Below are 26,675 nucleotides of genomic sequence, written 5' to 3'. Positions count from 1 at the left end.
GACTCATATACCATCTTTATTTAATATTTTACTTCTAACTTCATTTCTTTAAACTTCACAAATGGGGCACCGTATTTATTATTTTGTACTTTATTTACCCATGTTTGTTATTTTCTTAACTCCTTGTTTCTTCTTGAGAATCATTTTATTTCCTTCTGAGATCATTGTCTTCTTTTTGAAATTCATTCTTTAGAAGTTCCTTAACTGAGTGTTTGTGGGTAATAACCTCTCTCAGGTTTTTTTTCTTGCTTGAAGTTACGTTCATTTCATCCTCACACTTGAAAGATAGTTTTGCTGGATTATCAATGATTTTGTTCTCGATCGCTGCTGTTTGTGAGTCAGCTGTTGGGCTAAAGCTCTTTGTAGGTTAGCTCTCCTTCTCTCTGGGTGCTTCTGCTTTGTCGTCAGTGATTCTGCAGTCTTGCTCTGATGTGTCTGTGTGGGGCTTTCTTTGGAAATGCCGGTGTTCATTGGGCTCCTGGAATCAGGGGATCATTGTCGTTAATCAACTCCGGAAAGGTCTCATCTGTTATCTCTTTTAATATCTCCCCATCCCCCATCTCCTGTGTGCTCCCTGTAGACTGATATTAGAACTTTGCCCTTGACCTCCTCGCCCTTTGACCTCTCTTTCACATTTTTCATCTCTTTGCCACTTTATGCCTCATTTTTGGTAAATTTTTCAGCTTGATCTTTAACTTCATTAATTTCCTCTTCAGTTCTGACTAGTTATATCAGCTTTTGGTTTCTCAAATTTCTAACTGACCTTTTTTTAAAATCAAAATCTTTCTTCTTATATCGAGTTGGGGTGTCTCTCTCTCTCTCTTTTTCTTTGTAAATAGTTGTTTCTTGGGACTTCACTGCAGGAATTCTTTGAGATCTGGGTTGAAGTCTCTTTTACTCAATGTGTGGCTTACGTTTTTAGAATGAATCCCAGCCCCAAACCATTTTAAGTGTGGGTTTATAGTTAGATATTCTCAGCAGAGAAGTCCCCCCACCCCACTTCTTATTCCTCCATCAAGAACAAAGGACAAGACAGACGTATCTATTTCTTTCTCTTGTAGAGTTTCTTTTTTAGGTTCACTTGCTGAAAGTGTTTCCCTTTTGAGGTCCTGGATTTTTCTTTTTTTGGCCAGTGTTTCCTCTGACTGCTCATCTGACTCTAGCCGAGGTGTGTTTCCTGTCCTGCAGGCATGGAACCTGTTAACACCCCGGGGCTAGGTCACAGTGGTCGGCAGATGACGCAGGAAAGGTCCGCTCCAGCAGCAGCTTACCTCCCTGGATTCATGCTGTCTTACTGTTTCTAGCCTCTGAGAATTCACCTCACTTTCTTCCAGCTCTACCATACATTGCAAAACATATTTTAAAATCCATTCAGTGTTTCAGATATTTCCAGAAGCAGACATTTCCAGGGAGAATTAACTCTGCAACGTCTGATCGATACAATACTTGTCGTTCGTGTTTGAAAGTTTAGAAGTACATTTACCAGCAGGATAAGTGACTTTCTTGATAAATAATCAGTGGCTACACCAGATACTCAGGCCAGTATCTTCATTATTGTCTTAGCTGACAAGACAGCAGTCTTTCTACTACCTCATATTTTTTTGTTTGTTTGTTTTTGCGGTACGCGGGCCTCTCACTGCTGCGGCCTCTCCCGTTGCCGAGCACAGGCTCCGGACGCGCAGGCTCAGCGGCCATGGCTCACGGGCCCAGCCGCTCCGCGGCATGTGGGATCTTCCCGGACCGGGGCACGAACCCGCGTCCCCTGCATCGGCAGGCGGACTCTCAACCACTGCGCCACCAGGGAAGCCCTGTGGTCTTATTTTAAGAAACTGTCACGGCCACCCCACCTTCAGCACCCACCACCCTGATCGGTCAGCAGCCATCAACATCGAGGCAAGACCCTCCACCAGCAAAAAGATTCTGACCTGCTGGAGGCTCAGATGACGGTTAGCACTTTTTTAGCAAGAAAGTATTTTTCAATTAAGGTATGTACATCGTTTTTTGACATAATGCTATTGCCCATTTAACAGACTATAGTATAGTGTAAACATAGCTTTTATATGCACTGGGAAACCAAAAAATTCATATGACTTGCTCTGTGACAATATTCACTTTATTAGGGTGGTCTGGAGCTGAACCCACAATATCTCCAAGGCATACCTGTAATTAAAAGTGTTTTCTAAGTCACAGTTTCCACTCCTTTTTCCACATTCTCTCCTTCAGTCCATTACAGCTGGGCTTCTCTCCTTTCTAGTTGCTCGTGTCAAGATCACTTTCACGTTGTCAAGACCAATGATCACCTGTCTGTTCTCACTTGACCTCTGAGCCGCCTTTGGCACCACTAACCGTTCTCTTTCTCCTTGAAACGCCTTCTTCTTTTGGTTTCTGTGATACCACACACTCTGCTTGTTCTCTTCCTACCATAACACTTCTTCTTTTGTAAGTCCTTCTCCTCTGCTGGACCTCGAAATTTTGGAGTGCTCGGAGGTTATGTGCTGGATCTGCCTTCGCTTCTCCATCTGCAAAGGTCTCCTGGGTAATTACTGGAATTCCACTGGTTTTGACTCTCAAATCTGTAGCTTCAGCCCACAGTGTCCACTGTATTCCCAGGACCTGAAATAGTGTTTAACACATAATATGTATAAACAAATATAGAAATGAGAATCAGAAGACCAAACAAAGCACCACAAGAACTCAAAATCTGAAGCCTGGAGTGGTCCTAGTCAGGTGAAATGGTGATTCGAATAGTGTACCTCTTGGAATCACTGCCCCTCAGCTGGTTCATGCTGACATCTTCAAAGAATTATGGCAAAAATGCATGCAATTCCTGGTATCCAATGTCTTCTCTTCATGGAAAGTTTGAAAACTGGCTGGTCCAACCTACTGTTCCTTTATAACATATTGAAACATTTAGAGTGGGAAAGAAAGTCAAAAAGCTCCAAAGTCAGAGCCCCAAAGTCTTGGGGCAACAGACATCAGAGCCCTGGGGGAGCAAATCATTTTTGAAAACTGGGCTGCTTTTTTCCGAAGAGGGAGGTGTGCTGTCTGTGTGTCTATCTGTGTCTGTATGTGTCCCTGTTGTGTGCGCTGGAGGAGAGGTGCTGACCTGGAGTGAGTGGAGAGCAGTGACTATAACATCAGTGGAGAAAAGGACAGGGAAGGTTATCTCTTTTACAAACATAAACCCGTGCAGCGTCATGTCTGGCAGGAAAAGTCCAGATTGGTTCAGATGTAAAATCAGGTCTGGGAAACGCAGATGATAATTAATCGCAGGTCTCCTTCAACCCCTGGCGTTATCTCATGGACTCCTGCAGGGGACCCCATTAGGCCCGGGCTTATTTGAATTCTGGCTAATGATCTGGAAGAGGGTGCTGCCAGTCTACTAATGATTCTGAATCACAGTCATTTTGAGGGCTTAAATCATCAGCGTGGACTGAAAAGAATGCACATTGTATTAACTTCCTATTGCTGCTGTAACAAATTATCACAAGTTACTGGTTTAAAACAATATGAATTTATTACCTTAGGGTCGTGTGGGCCAGAACCCTGACAAGGGTCTCAGCCACCGAAAGTCAGGGTGTGCGCAGGGCTGCATTCCTTCTGGAGGCTCTGGGGAGGATCTGTTTCCTCGCTCTTTCCAGCTTTGATTGGTCCCTTCCGCTGCCGTCTCTCTCTGGTTCTCTGCAGCCAGGAAACGTTTCTTCCCTCTGAAGAAAGAGAAGATCCTGTTGGGCCACCCAGATAATCCACAGTACTCTCCCCAGCTCAAGGTCCTTGACCTCAATGACATCTGCAAAGTCCCTTTGCCGTGTAAGGTGACATATTTACAGGGTCTGGGGATTAAGATGTGCACTTCCTTGGAGGGTGGGGTCATTGTTCTGCCCACCACACGAGTAAAGGGGTTAAAAATTGGAGCTGTGTAAAGTCAGTCTCAAAAGTGGAAATGAATGGAAGAGGGAAAATGGCTAATCTGAGCCACCCTGATTCAGCAGGGATTAGAGACACATCCTCCTCTGAGCAGGAACCAACCGCATATGCCCTTTTGGGCTGGGCCTAGAGAACCTATTTTGGAGAAAAGTGAGGCACGGGCCATTGCCTAGGAGTCTATGGATATTCAAATGAGCGTTTGCTGTTTAGTTCCAAATCAAATGGCAGACCAATGTGTCTTAAATAGTAAGTTATTTCTTCGGATGGGGTGTCTTAGAGACTGCAAAGGAGATGAATGTGCGAGCTGATGATTAAAAGGAAACCAGGGCAGGTCTGAGAACAATTTGCAAAAATTACGCCCAGGGAAACACCTTCAAGCATAGCCAGGGAGGCTAATGAGGAACAACAGGCCAAAATCAAGGTTAATCAATTTCAATCAGATATGAAAAATGAACACTACTGGGACTGGGACTGTGCTAGGCAAAGTGATGGCCCCCCAAAGACGTCCAGATCGATATCCCCAGAACCTGTGGATACATTGCCTTCTATTTTGGCGACATGTAAGTATAGTATAGTACCGTATAGTACAGTATGCCATGTACATGGCAAAAGGGCCTTTGCTGATGAGATTAAATCAAGGACCTCGAGATGGAGAGATTGTCCTGGATTATTAGAGTGGGCCCAGTGTAATCACAAGGGTTCTTAAAAGTGGAAGAGGCGCGCAGAAGAGTAGAGAATCAGAGAAGTTGTAGCACGAGGAAGACACGCAGCCTGGTGCTGCTGGTTTTGAATAAAGAGGAAGGGGCCATGAGCAAAGGAATGTCAGTGGCCTCTAGAAGCTGCCAAAGTCTAGGACATGGATTCTTCCCTAGGGCCTCCAGAAGGAACACAGCCCTACCCAAACCTTGATTTTAGCCCAGTGAGACCCATTTTGGACTTTGTACCTTTTGAAGTGTAAGCTAGGACTTTTGTGTTGTTTTAAGTCTCTAAGCTTGTGGTGATTTGTCACCGTGTGTCTTTGTGGATCTGCATTCTACAATGGAGTCTAATGCTACAGGGATATCCTCTCAAAGTCTGGCTGAAAGGCTGAGTGATTGAGTAAATGACAAAGTCTGGCTGAAAGGCTGAGTGACTGAGTAAACGAACACATAAACTATGGGACAATCTTCTCAGGACACTTTGAAATCATGTCACTACTTTGCTATTTAAATTAATTTTCCTCTTGCATAAGCTTCCTTTGATCTGGAGCATAGAACACCAAGAGAACACAGAGATACACACATGCAAATAAACCACTGTGGGTTCTAACGGGTAGGACAAGGCTTCCCCTTCTCAGGGTTCTGCAGTTAAGCCCGGGTTGGAGGAAACTAAATCTTCTCCAGTTTGGGGCCCAACGGTGGTGTGGCAGGAAAATCTGTAGCATCTCTAATGTTCCAACCCAGGCTGTGAAATGTTCTTAATCATCTGACCTCAGACTCTTAGTTCAGGCTAATTAAGCCTCTTCTGGCTGTACCGAATGTGCCAGTTTGCAGCCGCGGTTGGGTAACAGTTTATACTGTACACCTTGGCCATGGGGGTTTGCTTGAGTACCTCTGTTTCTCTGTACAGGATTCAGGCCCTTCTAATAAGAATGCAATCTACCTGGTGCTCTGGTGGGGTCTCTGGGCTTGCAGCCATCAAAGGGACTATTTGTAGAGGTGGGCAGCGTGCTAGAACCAGCCAGCACTACCATCCAACAAATCTCCCCTGAGCCTAAGGGTCTCTTTCCTCTTCTCCTGGGAGCTGCTTACCTACACATGTTCTCAGGTGGGTTTGGAAGAGCAGCCTGCTGCCTGCTGTGTCTGAAAAGGGACAGTGGTGGGAAAGGTCAGTGGGGGTCAGTGAGGGAAAATGTTCCTACAAATGAGCACGTATCTCCAAGAGTTAGTGTGGTGGGGAGAGGCGCTGGTTAGACTCTAAAGTCTATTTTATTAGATGTTCTTAGCCATGAACTAGGCTTAATGATGGGCTACATGGCTTGTGTGATCTGGTGTTATTTTATTTTAGTTTTTGCGGTACGCAGGCCTCTCACTGCTGTGGCCTCTCCTGTTGCAGAGCACAGGCTCCGACGCGCAGGCTCAGCGGCCATGGCTCACGGGCCCAGCCGCTCCGCGGCACGTGGGATCTTCCCGGACCGGGGCACGAACCCGCGTCCCCTGCATCAGCAGGCGGACCCTCAACCACTGCGCCACCAGGGAAGCCCTCTGTTGTTATTTTTAAATTACTAGCAAATCCTCTCCAGTGGTGAATAAGTAAGAATTCTTAGATTCCGAGTGTGGGTGTCTGCATATAACCCACTGTTTCACTGTCAGCTGACAGTCCCCAGTTTTGCAGTGATATTTGAAGTTTTCTCAATGTCAGACCGTTTCACCTGCACCTAAGGCGATGGACGTTCCAGGAAAGAAAAAAAGCACTCTCATTTTGGGCAAGTTGCTTAGTTTGTGTAAGCCTCAGTTTGTTCTTCTGTAAAGTGGGGTTCATAACACCAAACTCAAGTGAGTGGTCATCGTGGGGGTCAAATGGGACAGTGCACGTAAAGCCCTGTGGAGAGTGCCCGCCACAGGGTGAGCCTCTGCAGAAGTAAGCTGTTCTTCCTGGTGACAAGTGCTTGAGTAAGAACCAGGTGTCATCTACAAGACCAAGTGCAGAGGTGCAAAGATGATTAAGATAGAGCCCTGCCTGAGAGATTGTTTGTAGTTTATTGGGGGGTGGGTGATTTATGAATATATAAGGTTAAATGAAGAATCATGGGTCCCCTTAAAATTATGACTAGGGTAGAGCGAGTGGGCCATTGTGCCTAGGATGGGGATGATGATAATGAGGAAGGGCTTCTAGATCAGACGGTCTGGAGGTAAGACTTGACCCATGAGTAGGTGTTCACGAGGCAGATGGGCAGGAAAAAGGTCCTTCCCGCTTGACGGAGTGCCTATCCTAGAGGGTCCTGGCACAGACCCGGAGCATTGCCTGCCTGTCCCCGCTGTGGTCTGCTGAGGGCGGGGGAATATTCCTCTGTGCAGGCATAGTTAGGAAAGGAAAGCAGCCATCCCAAAGGCTTCAACTTCTGCAGTCAGGCGGCCTTCAGGGCAGGCACAGGAGACCCTGCATCCCCGCTCAGCTTCTTCCAGGGCTCCTGGCAGTGGAGCCTTTTCCTTTGCAAAGCTGCATCCTGCCCTTGCTGGCAGTAATGTGGGGAGGTGCCCTGAGTACATAATCCTGGGAAAGTGCCGACAGAGTAAGAAGATCATGACCATTTACTAAGTAGTGATGAATTCCTCCCACTGTTCTGACCTGTCCTTTCCTTCCTGCAGTGAGTCCTGCCGATTCCTGCCGACTCTGGGTAGTACGTGGGGCATCAATCGTGTCTTTGTTCTCTCCTCCCAGTGGTGGAAGGACCTGACTCAGTTTTGTACATAGTATGTACTCAGCAAATACTAGTTGGAAGAAATAGTGATTTCTTGTACGAATGGAGGCTCTTCTCCATATATTTGGACAGCCAGTTCCATGTGGTTGGAAGGCAAAGCCCATTACGTGACCTTCCCACCAGAGTCAGCCTGGGGCCAGCATTAAGTCTTGACATTTTGTGATCTCGAATACATTTTTCTGGTAGTTAATGCAAAGCTCCAAATTCATCTCTAACCACTTCCCCGTACTCTTAATGAGTTACTAGGCCTTGTCGACTGTGCCTACAAATATTCTCACATTTTTCTCCTGTACATTCCTACTGCTACTTGCATTCAGACCCTGGTTATTATTTATCTAAACTCTTACAAAAACCGTTTACCCAATCACCTGGTCTTCCCATTTCCAGTGTTAGCTCACCCTCTCTATTCCCCAGCCTACTTTTTAAACGTATGGACTGATCATATGTCACCCATCACCTGTGTGTGTGTGTGTGTGTGTGTGTGTTCCTTAGCCTGGAAATAAATCCCTTCACAATATAGTCTGCATCTAACTCTCAAGACATGGTATTCTTCTGCCATTTGCGGTAATCAAATGTAACAACACGTCATTCCATTTATATTCCATGTCTTTCTGTCTTCATGAATGTGCTTGTTTCGTCCTCTTTTCCTGCAATGCCATATCTGTTACTCAGGTCTCAGTCTGAATGCTACCTTGCCTTATCCAGAGGCAGAGGGTTTGAAATTTAGAGCTGAAAGGGCCCTTGGAATCTTCCACTTCTGCCTCCTCACTGTATATGTGGGGAAACAGAACTCTAGGGAGGTGACTGGGCTTATGTTAGATCAGCATTAAAGCCAGGACTAAAGAGGATCTCCTGGCTCTTAATTCACTACTCTTTCTATGTGGCCAATGCCTTTCATTCACCTTCAATAACTTCTCTTATGACGGTTTTTACATTCCATTCTGATTTACAATTTTCTGTAGTTGTCTGTATTTGTAGCTCTGAGGGTAGAGACCATGTCTTAGCCATCTTAGTATATTCCACAGCAGTTAGCACAGGACTTACACATGTTAGGTGCTTTCTATGTGCACTAAACATGAGTGGATGGATGGTTGGGTGGATGGGTGGATAGGTGAGCGGATGAATGGATGGATGAGTGAATGAATGAAAGGATGAGTGTGTAGATAGAAGGATAGGTGATTGGATAAGTGGATGAAAGGATGGTGGGTGGACAAATGGATAGGTGGATGGAAGGATGGATGGATAGATGCATGGATGAGGTTATGGATGGACGGATGGATGGATGGATGGTTGGATGGATGGATGAATGGGTAGATGAATGGATGAACAGATGGAATGGATAGATGCGTGCATGCATGAATGAATAATTGGATAATTATTGATGTAGCAGTTCTCTAGGAATGTGCTCAGGTATCCTAATAGCCCCACGGCAGACTTTATCTGCAAGTGTGTGTATGGTGTAGCACAGCTGCGGTTGTGACTTAACTCATTTTCTGATGTGATGAGGAAAAGACTATGAGAGGGGGTTTGGGTAAGGGATATACACTTCCAGGTGTGCATAATAGTAAGTCTTCATTTGTTACAGAGCCTGCGTTACGTACTCTATGCACACGATCATATTTAATCCTCACAGCAACTTTATGAAACAAGTTTCTTATCATCTGCAATTTCCAGGCACTTAATGAGGTTGAATAACTTGGCGAGGAAATTGCAGAGTTAAGATCTGAGCCCAGGTTTTATGCACTTGGAAGCCCAGGCCCTTACCTACTGCCCAGAGCCAGGAAATACCGGGGTGGCAGTTGGGTGGGAGGCCTGGGAAATCAGAGCTGCTGTGCTCGAACCAGTCAGGCCACTCATTTCCTGAGCAGGTAGATCACCTAATCTGGCTTCTCAGTTTACTCTGCGGTTTAATGGAAGTAATAGAGTCTTCTTGGCAGGAGTGCTGTGAAAATGAATGACGGCATGTAAAGTGGTTTAAGATAAAGATTCTCACATAAAAGGACCTGGAGGGAGGGCGTTTGGAGTGCTATTAGGAAAGAGTGAGGAACTGCAGCTTATCCTATTTCCATGGGCTGGGTTGAGAGTGGGCAACGTAGTTTTTGCCCATTTGTTACGTATTTGTAAAAAATTCAGCTTCAAATTGATGTGCCTGGGTGAAGCGTTCTGGGGAAGAAACAGAGCCTGGTAAGTAATTTCTAGATTCCATGTTTACACGTTTATAAAACATTATTTTTAACACTGTATTATTTTTAAAAGAGAACTTCTGTTATGACTTAATAATGGTGGTAATTAAATACCACTGGGGGAACCAGGGGCAAAAAGTGCCACGTGGCCTTGATCTCTGAGTCAGCCGGGCTTCCCCACTGGTAAACTCAGGGTGCCATGTTCTTTTCCTCATCTGCGTGTGCTTGGCCATGGACACGGGTAGGAGATGGAAAAAGAGAAGCTCTTTATGTCACTCCCCGCCTCTCTAGATGGGAGTGTCTTGGTGTGGTTTCACAGGTAGGATTTCTGATCTCAGATTTTATCACCCTCCCTCATATAATATGCAGCCGCCACACATGCCCCGTTGAATGGATGAGTAAACTTCCCCCGGCCTCTTTTATCCCAGCCAGGTATTACTGTATATTTACATACACTTTCTCATCCATTCATGTGCTCATCAGATATTCATGGAACATCAGCTCTGTGCCAGACACTGTTCTCACACTGGGGTTTCAACAGACATGATCTCTACCCTGTGGAGAGATTCACTACCAAATAATCAGACAGCGAAATAATTAAGGAGATGACGAGAGCAATGAGGAAAAGTAAAGGCAAGTGGGAAAGCCCATGACAAGAGAGTGTGACTTTGTGGGCTGAGGTCAAGGAAGACTTCCAGAAGAGGTGGTTTTACCTGGGGCTGAAAAATGAGCAGGAATCAGTAGGGTTTACAGGGCCCAGTTCCTGCACTAGGTGTGTGGGATACAGAGATGAATAGGACCCAGGAAGTAAACGGCACAGCCCTGACCTCAGGTGCTTCCACTCTGGTCCAGGAAGTGGACAGACACACCAGCAGTGACGTACAGAGAGGCAAGGGCTGTAGATAGAAGTGTCCGAGGAGGAGGGTGAGGGGGCGGAGCTCCTACCTGGAGAGTTTCCGGGGCAAGTCCGTCCTGTCTGGGGAGTCTGAATTGGTCTGACGCATGAGTGGGATTAGTAGTAGATGATTGGCAAGGGAGGGGGCGAGGGCATTTAATGGAGAGGGAGCACATCGAGGGAAAGCTCAGATTGCTAAAGCATCCCTTGGTGGAAGCACAAGTAGCTTTTCAAAGCTGGAGCATAGGGACATGTTGGGGAGAGGAGATGGGAGAGAGAAGGAGGAAGCGGTCAGGTAAGAAGGGCGTTGGGAGTTTTCATGCTGAGGAATTCGAACTTGATCCTCTTTTCGGTGGGAATCGTTGAGGGGTTTTAACCCGGGGAGTGAGTGATCACATTGGCCCTAGAGGATCCTCCCTCCGGCGGAGTCGTGCTCGGAGGCTGATACAGAAAGCACCAAGAGCATAGCATGGATGGGAGAGGAGGAGGGTTTGGGAATGACCTTCTGAGACTGCGGGACTGGATGTGATTGGGAGGGTACAAGAGGGCAGGCAAGGAAAAGGGTCTTCACCCTGTTCTCCAGGAAGCGATTCTCTGCCAAAGGTTCTTTAAGCAACCAATTCCTTGATCAATTTCTCACCTTCTCTCTGCTCTTAGGGTCCACCCACAAAGGGTCACTGATTGTACGGAACCTGGCAGCAAAGACACCTGATGGATTGGTTAAGGTTTTCCAAACGTCTTTGACCTTGGGACCGTTTCTTTCTTCTTCTTTTTTTTTTTTTTAACGAAACATACACTAACATCCAGAGTGATCTTCCTAAAATTAAACACCGAGCATTTCAGTCTTTACTTAAAGTCACTCTGTTTTTTTGGACAAAGTTCAAATTATTTGCTTTGTACCTCGAGACCCTCTGGAACTAGTGTTTGGGAGACCGTGTTGGAAGAAATGACTCCATTTGTAGATCTTCTTTTAGAGAAATGTCTCTTCAACTCTTTTGCCCATTTTATTTGGTTGGTTTTCTTTCTATCATTGAGTGGCAGAAGTTCTTTAGATGCTTTGAATATAAATCTTGTGTCAAATATATGTTGAGAGTGTTTCTTTCAGTCTGTGTTTTGAGATCACAGTATTATGTGAAGCTTCAGGAGGGAAATATGATGAATTGAGTTTTGGGCAGGTTGCATTCGAAAAGCCTGAGGTATATTCAGTCCATGCCTGTGTTGACACTCATCTCAAGGTGTCCTGGGGTAGGGCATGTGGTCCCCTGCCTCTATAATGTTACCTGTCAAATGGGGATAACAGTATTGGCTTGCTCTTTTTCAAGGGTTGTCATGAAGATAAACCAAAATAAAATAATGTGAAAGCAGTTTGAAAGAGTGAAAAGCCATATACAAACGGTAGTGCCACACTGACATCATGTATGTTCCAGACCACTCCCAGAAGGTAAAGACTTAGCATTGCTTTCAGCTTTAACCCGTCTTACCTCTTGTCTTAACTTCTCTCCAACTTGCCTTTTGCACCTGCACATGACAAAGAAAACTCTTCTCCACTTACATCTCCTGGATATTTATAACTGGGTATAATGTGTTTGAACTCCAGACCCGAACAGGATACAACACGCATGTATTTTGATCCTCTGTTTGCTTGTGTATTGGTCATCATCTTCATCCAGTCACTCACCCAACACATATTTATTGCTTTTTAGCTATATATTCCAGACACACGCTAGTGACAAAACAAGAGAGACATAGTCCTTTGTCTCATGGCCTGAAGTCTTTAGTGAGAGTCAGACAATTACATCATCATTATCATACGGGTCATGAAAGGGGGTTACAGGAACATCAAAGAACAGAAGGCAGAATCTGGGGGAGAAGCATGTAAGACGTAAAGCAAAGCGAGGAGAAGCCAGAGCTGTTACACCGTGAAGTTTCTAAAGGAGCCACTTAGGGGAGGTAACAGAAGGGCATCCTGCATCCATCAGAGGAAGCCTGGATTCATGAAACCCACATCTTAGTTGGCCATTCTAATCTTCCCCATTCACATCTTTTTTCAGGGTTAGTTGGTGGAGTCTCAAAAGGTTTCCTATCCCTGCTTCCTCTAGCCCTTTGTTGAAGGTGATCATGACAATAAGTTCAAAAAAGAGCTGATGGGAAGGAGGGGAGAGCTGGGGTAATTCCCTAACTGAGTGTCAACTCTTGAAGAATTGACCATTGACAGAATTGCTCTTCTCAATGACCACTTTCCACCCTTTTCCGGACCCGGCACTCCGGAGTCAGCTGGATCCTTCCAGACAGCCACGTGTCTTATGTCGCCACTTGCCAGGCTAGCACTGGGAGAAGAGGCAGAACTCGGACCTTCTGGCTGTGACAAACCCCCTCTGTAGGGTGCACAGTGCCTGGGACCAGGAGCGTCCCGAGGAAAGGCAGCGCTGAGCCGTGCTCCGGCCGTGCCGTTGGCATAGAGCTGCCCGGGCCCTGGCCCCTCTGCTCTTGGTTAGGCTATTTGGGGCATAGAGCAGAGGGCTACCTGTGCTTAAGAGTACAAGTTCAGATGAAGGGTTTTCCATAGATTTTTTTTTTTTTTTCCCCATAGTCAAAAAGCATCTCCCAGATCTGAGGGGCCTGTCGTCCAGCTGCTTTAGTGGGCATCTATCCGAGCTGGGTGGGCTCTTTATGCTGACTTTCCCCAGAACCCACCCTCCAGAAAAGCATGTGTTGTCCGTCTCCTGCCATGGTTCTGCGGAGTGAGTGGCTCTCATCGATGCGATGCTGTGGGCCAAGATGTTTTAGATAAAAATCAACCAAGAACTTAATGAGCCCATTGGCAATTCGCATGGTCCATTCTCCGAGCATCTCTGCTCCCTCTTGCTGTGGTGAGTCATCTGCGTGGAATGGGAGGCTTCAGTAGCTTTAACGATGCGTTTTACGTGAATGCGGCCCTAGTTGACAGGTGTGCGTCTCCCTTGCTCTAATGGGAGCACCTGCAATGCAGCTATTAACTGGTAAGTTTTTATTTTCACCTCCTGTGCTCTTCAGAAAAAAGTTCCACCCTGAGGGAATATGAAGTTTAGGTCTGACTAAATTCAAGTGCTGTTAACTCACTCATCTTGGGCACACTTCCCAGTACAGAGCCTGTCACCCAGGAGGGGCATGATAAACGGGTCCCTCCTCCTTCTGGAATGACTGGAGAGGAATCTAGGCCTCTGGACTGGCTCCTGGAGATTCGTGGGTTTGATAGAACAAACAGCATTTGAGGAAGGAAGTACTGCGTTCTCCTGTGGACATTGTCGACCATGTGATTCTCTCTCCACGCAGGGGCCATCTGTTGAGATCAGGTGGTATCACCCTTCGTCCTGCAGGTGTGAGAAATCACCGCTTTCTGCTTATAGAAGTTGGAAAGGAAACTTTGCCTTTCTGTTTCAGAGGCTGCCTGTGGTCCGCTGACCCCTGCTTGCTGCATGCAGGCCGTTTCCCCAGTCTTCCGTGGGCTTCAGCATCACCTGGGATTTATGGTAAACTGTAGATTCTAGGGCGCCATCCCTATAGCTCTGATTTGGAATGTCCGGGGCAGGGTCGCAGGCATTGAGAAATCCTGGTTTCAGAAGACTGAGACTAAGAAAAAGAACGGCCTGAAGCTGGGAACAAAAAGAGCTGGTGACAGGCAGCAATGAAAAGCATGCTTCTTGTCACTGCCACGCATCAGTTACACGCACACAGCCCTGGGTGCCAAGCGGGCTAAGTGATGTTCGTTTCTTCAGTGCCTCCTAGGTGCCGATCCCCTGCCATGGGCTGGGAATGCAGAAATGAGGAAGAAATAGCTCTTTGCCCCATGAAATTCACAGGCCAGTGTGTGTGGGCAGACAGACAAATGCAAAGCAACTACAATGTATGGAGACTGATGGTGCAACAATGTAGCACAGATCCAGCCTGAAGAGTCACAGAATAAAAATACTGGCTGCCATTTGTTGAGCATTTTCTGTGGGCCTGGCTTTGTCTTGCATATATTAAGTAAATTCCTGACAACAACCGTTTAGGGCAGGTGAGGAAAGAGGTCTAGGCTGTTAAAAGAGTCTGCACAAGGCTGCCGAGTTAATAAGCAGCAGAGCCAGATCGTAAGTTGCCAGAGGCCATGTTCTTAAGGGCTGTATTACACAGTCTTTCTGGAGAAAAGGGGCCTGTTATTTGCCGAACACATACTATGTGTGGGACTCACTTAACTGAATATTCGTGCCATTTCTGAGGGTGGCCAGAGCTCTGCAAGCGCTCACAGACCAAGCACCCTTGTCAGATGCACCAGAGCCCGAATGGATGCAGGGATGTTGGGATGTTGATTCCCTTAGCCTTCCTGGTGGCTGGGCAGGGACTTGTCACCTCTAGCTATGGCATCCTAGTCAGTGTACCCCAGTATGCTCACAGTTTAGGGCACAGACGGCCCTGGTCTCTATTTCCCTGCCTCCGTAAGATACTGATGCTGTGTAGATGGCCGCTGTTCCAGCTTAAGGCGATCGGGGATGGCATTTTGCGTTTCCATCCTCCGACCACTTTCAAGTGGGAGCTCGGTTCCCCGCCCAGTCCTCTGAATCCAGTCGGTTGGGCTGGTAGGTTGGTGCTGAGAGGAAGCCCCATCTGCTGGAACAGGCGTCAGGGCTCTTGAGTCCCTCACGGTTCATTTGCCATGCCCCGGACTCACTCTGCACACATTCTATCTGTTGGGGTTTCGGTTGAAGACACCCTTCTTCGCTTCCTCTCCTAAAGACTGTCATGTCTTGTGTCACATGCATGCAGCATGGCTGCTCCAGCGTTGGCCACGTGTCATGGGTGGTCCCTGGCCCCTCGCTGTGAAGATGGGCTGCAGGGTCAGGTCCTTAATCAATGTGCAGTTTCCATTTGCCTTTTAATAAGTTACTATTGGGGGCCAATTCTATTATTTTAACAAACCATTTTCTTTTTCTTGTACGTGGTTCATCAGAAACAGGAAGTCAAAAGGTATGAATACTCTTCCTGTGTATCAGCAGAGAAACCCTCCTCCTTTGTGCCCATGAACATGCCACAGGGGGCCACCAGATGCGCTACTATGAGAAAGGAAGGTAGCAAGCGGGACCCTGGGGTAGTCAGCAGGCAGGAATGCCAGGGTGGGACAGCTGTGCCTGTTGACCTTGGGAGCTAAGCCTGGGGGGCAGCGCCCACTGTGAGCTGAACTAGCAGGGGCGGGGACAAGGGCCGGGACAGGCGGCTCGCTCCAGGGCTGTTACAAATAAGGCGACAGGCCAGTGCTGACGAGCACGTGATGCCTTCTAGTAGCCGTCAAACTGGAATGACGGTCCTGGGCCTTCCGAGAGGGCTGGCTGGGTTGGGGGAAGCGGCAGGGGGACGGGCTGGGGAGAACGCGTGTAGGAGAAGGGACTCCTTTCAGCACCTTGTGCTGGATCCAACACACGAACACTATTGTTGCACACTCACTCGGCCTCAGGGACTCTGTCCATCGCTGCGTCACACAGGTCACGGATTCGTGATTAGCAACTCATATTTTGATATTAACCAGTGGGTCACGAGTATCAAGGAAAAGGGATCGATATAGTTTCAGGTCACATCCCGTGATGTCACTGGGGTTGAAAGACAGTCCTTTCTTGGCTGTTCGGGTGGCTGCTTGCCAGAGAGGAGGTATTGGGCAGGCTCTTGTCCAAACAGGCCGGTTGGTGTGCCTTTGGTAGCGGCCACCTGCCTGCATTTTCCCAGGGAAGAGGTGGGATGAGTGAGATCCTGAAAAGAGAGTGTTTGAAGACCTGGAAACAAAAGGCCTTCTATACGTAGGAGCTACTCTGCCACTACCCCCAGTCCAAAATAAACAGCCTTTTCTGCCGCTGTGGACGGGCACTGAGAAAGCATGACAGCATCGGTGCCCAGACTTGTCTAATCACTCACATCCCCCGCCAGCTTCCACCTGGAGCCCGTGCTCATGCCAGGCTTTGAGCATCTCTTTCTGCAAAGCCGTGGCTTAGGTATCAATTCCCCTCAGCATCACTGACTCTGATGCTCTGAGCCAGTTATCTGGGATCAGACCGCCTCCGCTGATGTCATTTGTGTCCATTGGCCTTGCTCACCTTCATTCTTTCATCAGGATTGTACCTAGCACCTATTATGTAGCATGTACTGTGGGCTGAGTTGGGGATACAGGGACGAAAGCATAGGATCTGTGTCCCGCAGTTGCTTCAAGGCCAGTGAGAGAGAATGGCATATAATCCAATCAGATACAGGTGACCAAATGGTAATCGTGATTAGAGATGGGATGCCATCCCTTGAGAGACATCCAGGTAAGTAGCTTGTCTCATGTGCTGCCAGATCTAATGGTTACAGAGCCTAAACTCCCTTCCTGTAACTTTGAGTCATTTATCCAGGTTCTTCCCTCTGGAACCACAAAGAGCAAATTACACTCCTCTTCCATAATGATGGAACTTTGGATATGTAAGCTTCTCTTCCAAGGCTAGTAGTCTCATGACATGGAGTCTAGACCTGTCCCTGTTTTAATTGCTATCTTCTGGGTATATTCTAATTTCTCAATGTCTTTATTGAAGTGGTAAAGCCAGAACCCAATACAATATTATGGGTTTAGCTGGAGAGAAATATCAGAAAGACAAATAAATGAGGAATAATTATTCTAAAAAATAATAAAATAAAAAGGAGCCAGGCAGTGTGTGTGTGTGTGTGTGTGTGTGTGTGTGTGTGTGTGTGTGTGTGTTTAATGCACGGGGTAGAGAGAGAGAGAAAATATTTTTATTTTTAATTTTCCATAATGCAGTCAGTTCAAAGACTTTTTAGCACAGCATAATTGATTTTGACTTAGATTGTAACTTACATTTCCATTATCTGGTCTGTTTATGTTAAAGTTCAATTACGAAAGCTTGATGGAAACATCTGACCTGGGCAGGTACTATGGCCGTCAGCCCCTCAAGTCGGTCTTGACCTCATTAGGCAGGGCCTCAGCACCCTGGGTGATCCTCCATTTCCAAGTAACTTCCTAATCTAGTCACACACATGGTTTTCTCTCTGTGTCAAAGCTGTAACCAAACCCTGCTCTCCTGCAGACAGCCAGGGAGAAGGCTCGCCCGGGAAACGCCAGGGATGGGCATTCCACTTACAGTCTCTGTGAATCGTCCACAACCCGAGGAGTTACTCCTTCCCTGTTCCGAGAAGTACAACCTGTGTGACCGCACATTGCACGTGGCTGCAGGTCGCCTGTGATGTCTGCCTCTAGAGCACAACCCAGGAAACCTGTTTCTAATCTATCTTGGGAAACTGTCAGGGTCGGAATTTACCTGTCATAGATACATTGGTACTTGGCATCTGTTCCAGCTGTATATCTCACAGGATCCCTTGCAGCTAGGGTTATGGATACAAATCAGGGTTCCCCAGTTAGAGGCACTCATGGAAGATTTGAAATGCGGAACTCTGATAAAAGGTCAGATTTCTGCAGCTTTGGCCAATGTTGCTGGCAAGCAAGGCCTTAAAGATGCTGCACTTTTCTATAGCAAAATTCTCTTGTATAATTGTCAGCTCATGTGAGTAGAGAGGCAATTGTAGCAGCATGCTGACAGTTTCCAGAATCCACAGCTCTGGGGCTGTGCTCTGGAGCTCAGCCATTCCTGGGGCAGCCTGCCGACTCTCCACCTTCTGTTTGGGGTGGAGGGAGCAGTTCCCCTTGTGGATTGGGTCGGCAGTGTAGTGCCAGGGGTCATTCCCTAGGCCCCAGCCTACAGCCTCATCCTTCCAGCCCCTCGAACGATTTTGTGAGCACTGAATTCCCTGTATTAAACCCCTTTCTGTTTAAAATAGCTACAGTACTTTCTGTTTCCTGAAACTGAGCCCTGACAGGTACAGTGTTCAAAGGTAGTGTCTGAAAGGTGATTTTCACTCTTTCACCTTACTTCAAAAGTGTCTTGTGGTTGCTTTTAGAGAGCACTGCACTGGAACTTGAGTTTTAGTCCGTGTCTGTGGCTTGTCACCTATGCCCGTGACCTTGAACGAGTCACTCAGCTCTCAAGTCCTTTTCCTTATCTATCAAATTAGGCAAATCATACCTGCTTTGCATATGTGAGCCTCAGTGGAGAGAATGAACCATGAACATGGGCTTCAAGCAATGAAACATGACTGGCATGTTTTCTCCTCAATCTAATATCCCCCCCAATAAAACCCAATCTCCGCCTTTCACCAAGTCTCAGTTAGAAAATGTTGTCTCTTCATCATAAAGAGAGAAATAATATCAAATGTCCTGCCTCACATTTTGTCTAGCATTCCCTGTGACTATTTGCAAACCAAATGCTCTGAGACTCTGGAGAGAGAGTTGACATTTATGCAATAATTTCTAAATGAATAAGTGTAAAATTGGTGGAAGCAAAGGACCTTTTAAAGTCAGGCCACTATCAAGATAGACAGTAACACCATCTAGCATGTGAGCTCAGTGTTTTACAAGAAAGTCCTATGGAAAAAGAAGACAGTTTCTGAAGTCAAATCATACCAGGTTGGTGGCGGACCAGGCATCCCCTTTCAGATAGCTGTTGAATGTCTACCATGTGCAAGGCTTTCTGTTAGGCATTGGGCCCTATGCTAGATGTGGAAATAAGTACACTTGGGAAAATACTACTGTCTGTAAATTATGTATCAGTGAGCCTCACTAAATTAGAAGAAAGACACAGAACTAAATATAATGGTTACTCATTTTCCATTCTGAACAAAACTTGTTTGCCACGTAAAACAGACCCACTGCACAGCACGCTATAATTCCCTCCTCTGTACAGACAATTGCTCTTTGCCACACCCACGCCTGTCCTCACTCCACCGTTGCTTCTCGTGGGAATCCTTGCCCGTCTCGCCTATCCGATTCTCAGCTCAGAAGCCCCCTACTCTGAGATGATTTTCTTTTTCTTTTTCTTTTTTTAAAAAAAGACACTGGAGATTCTTTTTTTTAAATTTTATTTAATTTTATTTAATTTTGGCTGAGCTGGATCTTCACTGCTGCGCACCGGCTTTCTCTCCGTTGCGGTGCGTGGGCTTCTCATTGCGGTGGCTTCTCTTGTAGTGGAGCGTGGGCTCAAGGTGCACGGGCTTCAGTAGCTGCAGTGCACGGGCCCTAGAATGTGCGGGCTTCAGTAGCTGTGGTGCGCGGGCTCAGTAGTTGTGGCGCACGGGCTTAGTTGCTCTGCAGCATGTGGGATCTTCCTGGACCAGGGATTGAAGCCGTGGCAGGCAGATTCTTAACCACTGCGCCACCAGGGAAGTCCCTGACAAGGTTTTCTTAACTCTCTAAATCTAAATGAATCCCTCTCTGCTGTCCTAATTACTCCTATGTGTTAACTCTAGTATACATCATTTTTCTATCTCATATGAATTCCTGTTTTAATTATATTGTCAGTTTTTAGTTCTTTTGATCTGTAAATATCATATCTTTGTATACTTTATGGAAACTGGCACAGTGTAGCGCTGGTAGTAAACCAAGTTTGCTGAATTTGGTTTTGGGTGGATCCTACATACCTTTTACTGAACTGAATAGTTGAAAGGAGATAGACATAAAACAGATATTGGTGAGGCCTCAGTGAGTCTTTCCTGTTATTTCCTGTTTTCCCCTTAGCTGCTGCCTGCCTACTCTCCCCACGTGAGCAAGTGTCCACCCATCTTGTTAGAAGTGGATAATATATGGCAGCAGGCTGGGGGTATTAGAACAATAGGAGATAATGTCACCTTTTTAGCTTTCATTATAATTCTTTGTAGTGCCAGATACATGAAATTTCAGGGAGAAGAAATGTGTATAATTTATTCAAATCCTGATTAAACCAAATAAATGAAATGCGTCAGTGTGTCCTGTAAGCACTTGCCCTGTGCACATTATAGAATGACTATTTTAAGGGATGTACTTTTCCCCTCAAATTCAGAAAGAGGGTGAGAAGAACAATAGACAGACAGGAAAAAGAAACATCAAAGAAAGTGTAGATGGTGTGCATCCGCTTGCAGGACGAAGTGAAATCTCAGGAGTCGTTAAAAATATATATTAATGCTATTAACAAAAATGACATGCATACATTTGTATACAGTTGTAAAGTGTCTAGTTTTTTTTTCTTACACGTATTATCTCATTAGACCTTCACAATAACCCTATGAGGTAGATAGGACACAAGTTTCGTATAAGGAAATGGATTTAGTCCAACAGTGTGTCTTTTTGACCCCTTTGAACAGAGCAGATTTCGTTATAGACAGTTTAGGGAACTATGCCTATCTGAAAAATTTATTCGCTGCCAGTTTGCTTTAAGATGTCATACTACACCGCTAACGAGCTTAATACCCATTAGAAGTTTACCAGTTAGGGTCAGAATCATCTAGGGTTACCCTGAAGCAGACAGAAAAACAAAATGATTTTCTTTGAATTGGGGGCTTTGCTTTATGGGTTACAATATAGGCATGAGCATGGTCTTGAAGCATTTATTTAAGATCAAAGTCTGGTCAAAGCAAAAGATGTTAAAATGATTCTAGACATCTGTCTTTCTCTCTCCCTTGCAGTGTATATCCACACCAGTAGACACAGAGCTGGAAGATGGGGTGCAGATCAGAACTGCTCTGGATTGGTTGCAGGTAAGTGAGGATCAAACCCTATATACTTTCAGCTCTCTGTCCAACTGGTGTGATGCCACCTAGAAATCAGCCAGAACATGTGATCTGAGGAAAAAGATTAGTAAACATCTCTCTTTGGTTTTGAATAATTCATTCTGCCTCATTTATTCTGCTATTGATTCCTTCTAATGTATTTTTTATGTCAGTTATTGTATTCTTCAAGTCTGTTTGGTGGTTCTTTATATTTTCTAACTCTTTGCTAAAAACTTCTTGTAACTTCTCAATCTGTGCATCTGTTCTTTTCGCAAGTTCTTGGATCATCTTTACGATCATTACCCTGAACTCTTTCTCTAGTAGAGAACCTATCTCCGCTTCATTTAGTTGTTCTTCTGGGTCTTTGGTTTTGCATAGAGACATGAAAAATAGAAAAGTATTTAAAATACAGCTGACTTTTTTCAAGTTAGATATTCATTCGTTTAGCTAAGAAAATATCACTGTGCTATAACCTCAGGACACACAGATAACACGGTTCTCATACTTGGGGGACCCACAAGCTAAGCAAAAGCACAGGGACGTGAAAGGTAGGAATGATTTGCTAAAATGGTCAGTGACATAAAATATGTGTAAAAGTTCTAATTAAGATGGGAGAGAGAGGACAGGGCAGATACAAGAGATACTCAGGAGGTGAGACAGACAGGGCACGATGACTGACTGGGTGGAGGGATGTGAGGAAGAGGCAGAACGAGGAGGACAGAATGACTCCTAAGGATCAGTCATGGAAGAAGGAGGTTTGGTGCTGCCATGATGACGTATATAATGCAGGAAGAGGAAATGGTCAGATCTGGGGTGAAAAGGAGCCTACAGTTCATCCAAGCAGAACTGCTTAGAAAGCAGTTATGATTCAGAACTAAGGTCTAGGAGAGCTGGATACAGTCCTGAGAGGTACAGGTGAAGCCACAGCGCTCGGAGAAAGAAGCAGAGAAATTGATGAAGGATTCAATACGGGATGGCCCGAGGGGTAAAAGGAGAAGAGCAGACATCATCATAGCAAGTAGAAGTCAAGCGTTCAAGAAATAGGTCATGTCAATGTCAAACACTGCAGAATTGTCCCATAAGGATGAAGTAGATTTAGCATTTAAGTCATTAAGATGGCTTTAGGGGAGGTAGTTCCAAAAGCGCTGTGGATGTAGGCCATCTATTAATAGGTAAGGAAAGTGTGGTAGGCAGAATAATGGTTCCCCAAAGACGTATCTGCCCTAATCCCTGGAACCTGTGAATATCGTGCCCTGTATGGCTAAGAGCTTTAGCAGTTGTGACCTAAGGCAGGGATCTTGAGTTGGGGAGATTATCCAGATGGCTGGATGATTATCCCGACGAGGACTCTAATCATATTGAGTCCTTATAAATGAGAGAGGAGGCAGGAAGAGTCAGCCAGAGAGATAGGGTGTGACCTCTCAACCCACGCTTGCTGGCTGTGAAGACGGAGGAAGGGGGCTGCGAGCCAGGGACCAGGGCACGTGATGGTCTCTGGAAGCTGGAAACGGTTCCCACTGTACAGCTGTGAAGAAAATGGAGCTCCTGGTCTTACCACTGCAAGGAATTCTGCCCACAACCTGAACACAGAAGATATGGATTCTCTCCCAGAGTCCCCGGAATGGAGCACAGCCTGCTGACACCTTGCCTGTGGTCTGCTGAGACCCATCCCAGACTTCTGACCTAAAAAGACCACGAGATAACAAATTGGTGGTATTTTAGCTGCTGTTTGCTGGTAGTTTGTTACAGCACGAATAGGAAACTAATGTGGAGGGGTTCACATCTAGAGTGATGGCAATAATGAAAAAGTCAGCTACTCGTTGAAGATGTTTGAAGGTTAAAAATATAAGATTATGAAGCTTGGAAATATGTTACTAGGACAAATTTTTTAAATTTTAAACGTATTTATTCTTAATTAAATTCATAATAAAAAATCTTTAAATTATTATTAGTGAACACTCAGTTGGAATTTCTAATAATATAAAAAATGCACATTAAATTAAAAGTCACCCTACTCACTATTATAATTACATTCAATATTATAATTGTGTTTAGCACCTAGACTTCAGGTGGCCAGACTTCTTGATGTGCATGTGTGTGTAGAGGGGTACATACCTAAGATCATACTACACACGTTAATAGGACGAATTTCGGAGTCACTTTTTCTTTGGAGTGGGAGGTAGGATGGTTGGAATCAGAGTCATATGTAGACCTTTGACACTAACTGCATCCTTTCAGCTCTTCACTGGATGAGGTTGATTGATACGTAAGATCCCTATATTTGCTGCAGGGACGGTGATACATCCTGTCCCTGCTTTGGACTTTATTTATTTATTTATACATGACCTTATTCTTTAGAGCAGTTTTAGGTTCACAGCCAAACCGAGTAGAAGGCACAGAGGCTTCCCATTGTCCCCGTCCCTGCAACATGCACAGTCCCTCCCCCCAGCTATCAACATCCTGCTCCAGAGTGGCTCAATGTTACAATCTACCTTGATGCTTCGTTATCACCCAAGGTCCACTGTTTACATTAGGGTTCGCTCTTGGTCTACTACATCTTTTAACCTCAAAGTAGAGAGATCCCACCAGCAACCTTCTGGTAACTTGGTTCCCTGCTGTCGTCACTCCACAGCCCATCGGAGCCCGCCCCGTGGCTTCACAGCAGCGGGCACTTGCAGCCCAGGATACCTTTAATTTTCCTTTGCTCCGTCTCCTTCCACATCTCCTGCTCAGCAGCCCGGCTATTACAGTAAGAGCTTAATGTGTGCCCTGGCACTGTTGTGGTATCATTTAGACGACTGCATGCTGGGCTGACACAAGTCAGAGGCAGCTAACACGTTAAGGGTTCCTCGTTATCAGCTTGCCGGCGATTCGGTCAACGGAACGGTGGTAAACCTCAGCCGTTCCGCTGAGACACGAGCCTATTTCCGCTCTTTCCTCATCCAGTCCTCTTCCCTCCTGTTCTGTCCTCTAGAAATGCTGTCTCTCTATGTTGTTTGAAGCCAATGGGTAGCCGGGCGGCTTTTTCAGCCTTGCCTAACCCCCTGCGAACATAGAACTATCAACTGGTGAAGACATTGTTACTGCCTTTCAAATGAGCAAGTCCCGGGCAGTAGTCCCGGCCGGGGCGTTTTCAAACATCTCTTTTAGAATTACATACATTTCACGTACTTTTAGATTTCTGCGCGTATTGCAGTTGTTTCCGTTACACTCATTTGGTTTTGAAAGCCAGTTTCTAGAAGCAAGGTCTAGACATATTTAATGCTTATTTAGTATGCCTTAAATACAGCATCCAGTGCCACGCCACTGATTTCGCATTAACACTGGTAAAGGGCTGCAAATCTAAACAAGGCCTTCTTTTGCTCTTTCTGCATCCATCCCTATACTTCTTTCCCAGATGTCCTATGGAACTAAGCATTTCTTTATGCTCATAATTCAATTCAATTCCTAGACACATCACAGAGTTCACCAGACTGATAATAACCAGTAATAAGCAGCAATGCTTCTCAGAACGACCTTTAGTCCAGTTCTCTCTCACAGGTGCTCTGGGGGCCAAGCAGGTCTCCACTGACATATGCATGGTTTCAGGGGGCACGTGCATGCTCTCCTCCCCCCCAAGAAAGGCCCAGACTCAGCCTATAGCCTTAGCCCTGGAAGAATTGCCTTTATTCCAAAGAGGTACAATTATGAGGAAAAAGTTGTGGGAGGAGATCGCATTCTGGGAGCTGCTTACCCATCAAGCTACTCTCATGTTGGTGTGTATCCTTCCTATTTTAGCTGTCCTGGGTCTCCTGACCCTAGGCAGTGGCTGGGTCAGTTTTTCTTACCATGCCCGTCTGGGAATACAGGTACTGAATGATATGGGTAAATTTACAGCTAATCCGTTGCCTGCATTTGCTCTGAATCTTTAGGACCGAATCCTACTTATCCTTCCTCCTACAAAGTTGTCTTCTTACCAGCAACACTATTGCACCTCACCTCCTTGGAATTCTCTGATGGTTTTCTGATGTTCGAGGGCAGGAAAGATGTATTCGTGTATGGATTCAGCAGCTAGCATTTATGAACTACTGTGAAACAGGAATTTTACTAGGCAATGAGGATACTTAGTTGAGTGAGACACTGTTTCTATGCTCAAGAAGCTCACGGTCTGTGACTTATTTTTAATATGTGTCGCCCTGTGTTTGGGTCATTTGGCCGATACGCATCAAAGGTCTCATTGGGTGGTCCATGCGAGAGGAGCGGCTGATGCAAGCTAGAACCAAGTTGAACGTCAGGGCCCACACCTACCTCCTTCAGAGCATCAGAGGGCATCTTGGACGCACTTAGAGTCTTCATCTGGGCTGCATGAGAGGAAGCCAGGCAGGCCTTTGTCACCCTCTCCCTTGACCTTTGGGTACCATATAGTCCTCCGTGAGGGCCTCTGGAGAGGTGAGAGATCTGATGGACACCTGAGTCTCAGAGTAGCTGTGATTCTGTCGACGTTGCTGTGATGGCCAGGGATAGGCACATCTTGAAACACGATCTAAAATGTTAAGTATGGATATTTTCAGCATTAAAGACACATACCTTTGCTTTGTATTCCGTGCGTAGAGTAATCTAATTCAACACCACCTGTTACTAACTTGGATACCAAGACTAATCTAAAGAACCCCTTCCTTTCTTATACACGACGCTGTGTCAGTGATATAAAAGCTCTGCAGACATGTCGTATGTATGAAAACACATGTTTACATTTATTGAAATAACTTTTCTATTTGTAAACTTAGCAGATTTGTTATGGAATGTCACCCACAAGGGAAGGGGTATTTGTGAGGAATTCTAGGTCAGTTGGTGTGCATCTGAGCAGTTGTCGACACATTGGTCGTGATGATGGTGAGGAAGAGAGGAGGGATGTTGCAGAGGGAAGAAGTTGGGAGATGTCTAGGATGGATGGTCCGGGGCTGGGTTGCAGGAGTCTGCGGGTGAATCTTGAGAAAGCTGGGTGCTGGTCTTTGGCACAAATTCCTGACAGAACAGGTAGGAATGGGTGCTTCATGCAATCCAAGGACATCTGATTTGTCGTCTTTGGATTCCGCTTCAGTGTAGACAGAGCAGTGGTGGCTGGTTTTGGTTCATCTTGCACCCCTAAAGTACCTCAGAAAATGGGTAGCCGGTTTCCAGGAACTTTGCTTTGGAGAAGTTGATCTCCCGGCTGGGCTGTGGCCGGCTGGCAGCCTGTGGCCTCAGGGCAGCCACTCCTGAGGGCACGCTCTCTGCAGACCTTCCATCTCACGTCCTGTAGACACAGAGCCCTTCAGCCAGTAGATCCATAACTGTGTCCTCCTGGGTCTGAGGCCTTCTTGGCTCAGAAAGGTTCCTGGGTTTGCTGACATCACCCTCGTGTGTAGGAGGACTGGCCTGGCCGCTGAGAACGTACATGGAAGTGGATGAAGTCTATGAAGAAAAAGGAAAATAGCTCAGCCAGACACGCCTTCGAGGGCCATTGTTCCACCCTTGGAATCTGTGGAGAGGAAGAGGTGACCGGGGAGACATTTCCTAAGCATAGATGAGAAAGAGGCTGGTGAGACCAGAATTCGTCAGGAGG

The 26,675-nt window shown here is 46.0% G+C and overlaps 1 protein-coding gene across 1 annotated transcript in view; it reads left to right on the top strand.

Annotated features, from left to right (window-relative positions):
• The window catches only part of FOXO1 (forkhead box O1), a 409,656-nt gene extending 388,576 nt beyond the window's left edge, over positions 1–21,080 (top strand). Inside the window, exon 3 of the mRNA XM_032611267.1 lies at positions 21,008–21,080. The gene's annotated coding sequence lies outside the window, so the exon portion shown is untranslated. The remainder of the gene's footprint in view (positions 1–21,007) is intronic.
• Positions 21,081–26,675: the final 5,595 nt, after the last annotated feature.

The sequence above is a fragment of the Phocoena sinus genome, chromosome 18, assembly GCF_008692025.1.
Source record: "Phocoena sinus isolate mPhoSin1 chromosome 18, mPhoSin1.pri, whole genome shotgun sequence".
Taxonomy (NCBI): Eukaryota; Metazoa; Chordata; class Mammalia; order Artiodactyla; family Phocoenidae; genus Phocoena; species Phocoena sinus.
This window is presented reverse-complemented; position numbering and strand designations above follow the sequence as displayed.